Here is a 3,707-nt window from a genome sequence, read left to right on the forward strand (position 1 = left end):
AGTGCACAATCCTCTGCCATGGAGAACTATTTAATCCCAGCTGACCCTGCAACACTGGCTGCAGGACCTAATCAGGGCGCTGCAAAACAAACAATAACGACACAAATACACGAACTTGGTGGTCAAGCACACAGCTCCTCCTTTCTCACAAAAGCAGATATTAAACACCTCTCTTCAAAAGAGGACATTAAGGAGGCAATGCAAGATTTCAAACATATGTTCGGGGAACTTAAAAGGGACATCGCAGCTGTGGACCAGCGGGTCACCATAATGGAGGAGAGGCAGGAATCTTTGAGCTCAGACCTGCAACACCAAACCAGCTATATGCAAGCCCAGGATGGCACGGTACAGGCTCTCATGGACCGTGTGGAGGACCTGGAGAATAGGAGCAGGAGGAACAACCTCCGGCTCCGAGGCATATCAGAAGCAGTAGATCCTCCTGCCCTACAGAGTTATATACAAGAGTTCATTAAACACCTTAAAAGGGATGATTCTGCCTCAGAAGTGCAAATAGAAAGAGCTCACAGGGCCCTGAGGCCTAAACCACCAAGCAGAGCTCCCCCTAGAGACGTCATAATGAAAATGTTGTCGTTTAAGGACAAGGAAGAAATTTTAAGATTAGCCAGAACACAGCACCCAATAGAGTTCAAAGGATCCGAAATCCAGATTTACTCTGACCTGTGCCCAACCACACTGCAGAAGCGAAGAGATATGAGGTTCATTACAGCAGTCCTCAAAGAGAAGAGGATCCCTTACAGATGGGGGTTCCCCACCTGCCTGATTGCAACGAAGAACAATACCTCACACGTCTTCAAATCCATAGAGGACCTTCCCAGTTTTAATCAAGCCCTGGGTCTTCACATCACCCCGCCACAGGAGGTGGGCGAGGACATCCGCAGAGCTCCGAGAAGGCCCCACGAAGAAGGCCATCAGCCCATAGCAAATTAAATGTAGTTCATTATAACTGAAAATAATTATAGACTCAAGCCACACACGATTTGTGTTATCAAGTCGAGTGTTGGAGGAACTCCTGACAGGTCGTATGTTATTATCTTGTTGAAATTGTCATTGCTTACTAACTGTTTTATGTCTAACACCAAGACACATGTATAGTACTGTAGCACACACTCATAGACTATGGTTAAGAACATACGCAACTAATATAACCTGACAACTAGCAAACAACACTTGAGAATGATATAGAGTTAACATATCATCAACATGCAATCACATATACCACCATAGTACAAAGAACAGACAACCAGATACTACCCCCTCAATCCTCATAGTTAATACCTAAACCCCCCACAAAAGTAAATCAGATGAGAGTCAAGGAACCATGTAGATCTCCCCCCTTGAACACCTCAGACTCATATTATAGATGTGCAGGAGAAATGACATACTAACGCAAACACATAGGGAGGTGGTTTTAATAATGTAAAATAAAAGATATGGGCCCGGTCTCACATGGGGGACCAGGAGGTTAGAGCAGTCAATAGAGGGAGGCACACACATAGTCTAGAGAGGTAGAAACACATGAAGTGATGGAATGGTTATGCATGTGTCCTCCAAGTAAAGAAACTCATATAAAGCAATGTTTAAATGTTTGATCTTCAGGACTTTTGCACTACAGGTCTTTCTTCTTTAATGTTATAGGTAATGCCTATTTGAATGAATCTAGAGAATGTTAGTTTACAAAGTTAATTTATCAGTTTATATTACCAGCGAAAGCATAGGGACAACTACCCCCGCTTTGCTGTAGTTGTTATTAAAGTTTGAGTCAATAGATAATATATTGACAATCTGTTTTTCTCTATTCTTTTCCGTCCTCAAAGTGAGGACAACTAATCCTTTATTCTTCTAATACTCTTCTACCAAACCTCTGATCCCTTACTAACCCATACTCTCCCCCACTCTTCGCCTTCTCTTTTCCCTCATCTCATTTCCTCACAACCCCCCTCACCCCCCTTTCTCTTCCCTCCTCCACTAGTCACCTTCTCCCCTCTCTTACCCCCTCCCCCTTTTTTTTTTTTTTTTTTTCTTCTTCTCCCTCTATCTCCCCATCCCGCCCTCCAAAACACCCTAGCCACTCGCACATCAACACTCACACCATGACACAGAGACAAAAAAATCCGCTCCCTGTCGAGCTTATTACGATAAATGTTAAGGGGATGAATAGCCCTAACAAACGATCTATAATTGTTAGAGACATGCACAGAATGGGTGCTGATATTATACTTATGCAGGAGACACACTTCTCAGTGAACCATGAGCCAAAATGGAATTCTCACCACTATCCCACCGCAATTTTTGCATCTGGCCCTAAAAAAAAGAACGGAGTGGGAATACTCTTCAGTGCTAAAACTCCATTCCAAATCACACAGACATTCAAGGACCCGGAGGGTCGGTACTTGGTGATCACGGGACTCCTATATAATAGGCCCATCACCCTAGCGAACATCTACTGTCCTAGTCACTCCCAGCACCACTTCCTGTCAAAAGTCACTCGTAAAATCTTAGAATTAAAGGTAGGCATTTTATTCCTAGGAGGTGATTTTAACGCACCGCTTGTCCCGCTGATGGACACCTCGGATGGACTCTCCAGCGTCCCCCATAAAACACTGAAACGTATCAATGCTTCACTGACAGATATAGCCATTTATGATGTGTGGCGTACTCATCACCCCTCAATTAAAAATTACACGTTTTACTCATATCCACACAGAAAATACTCTCGAATTGACTATCTGTTTACGGACACAATAGGTCTCACGATTACGAAGAGTAGTAACATTTACCCGATCACATGGTCAGATCATGCGCCAGTAGGGTGTTCGGTTCTTTGGCCCACTATTCCAATTACACCCTACATGTGGAGGCTGGATGACACCCTCCTAGACGACCCCCTATTTGGAGCTGAATTGAATAAAGCGATTATAGAGTATTTCCACCTTAACACTGATGACCATTTACCAGGGACCACTATTTGGGAGGCGCACAAGTGTACTATTAGGGGTATCCTCATCAAAAGGGGATCTCAGCTTAAGAAAGCTAGAAGGGAACGTTATCAGACACTATTGACACAGGTAGAAAGAGCAGAACTGACCCATAAAGCACAACCGGCAAACGATGCACACACGAAAGCACTGACTACATCTAGAGAGGCATTGTTACAATTCCTACAGGAAGATTACCAGAAGCAAGCACTAAAATTGAGACAACTTTATTATGAACAGGGAGATAAGCCAGGGAGGCTGTTGGCCAGGGCATTGGCTCGTAAAAAGTTAAGATCGCATGTGTATCAGATGGTAGATGAAGAGGGAAGCGTCAAATCGGATGCAGACTCGATAGCTGACACTTTTAGGACATATTATGCATTACTATACAACATCAAAAATGCAAGGGGAGAAGAGGGGCACCCCTCTGACCAAGAACAAGAGGAGAGGAAAATCACAGAATACCTTGAGGGGGTAGAACTCCCCAAAATCACAGACGAGGAAAGGGAAGCTTTAGACTCCCCAATCTCCTTGTCAGAACTTAAAAAAGCAATCAAAGACCTCCCCTCCGGGAAAAGTCCGGGACCAGATGGCTTCGGCCTTAAATATTACAAAAAATATGTAGATATTTTGGCCCCAATACTATTAAAGACATTTAATACACTGTCAGACTCCCCAATACTGCCAAGCTCTATGCTTGAAGCATATATC

This window comes from Bombina bombina, chromosome 1, assembly GCF_027579735.1.
Source record: "Bombina bombina isolate aBomBom1 chromosome 1, aBomBom1.pri, whole genome shotgun sequence".
Taxonomy (NCBI): domain Eukaryota; kingdom Metazoa; phylum Chordata; class Amphibia; order Anura; family Bombinatoridae; genus Bombina; species Bombina bombina.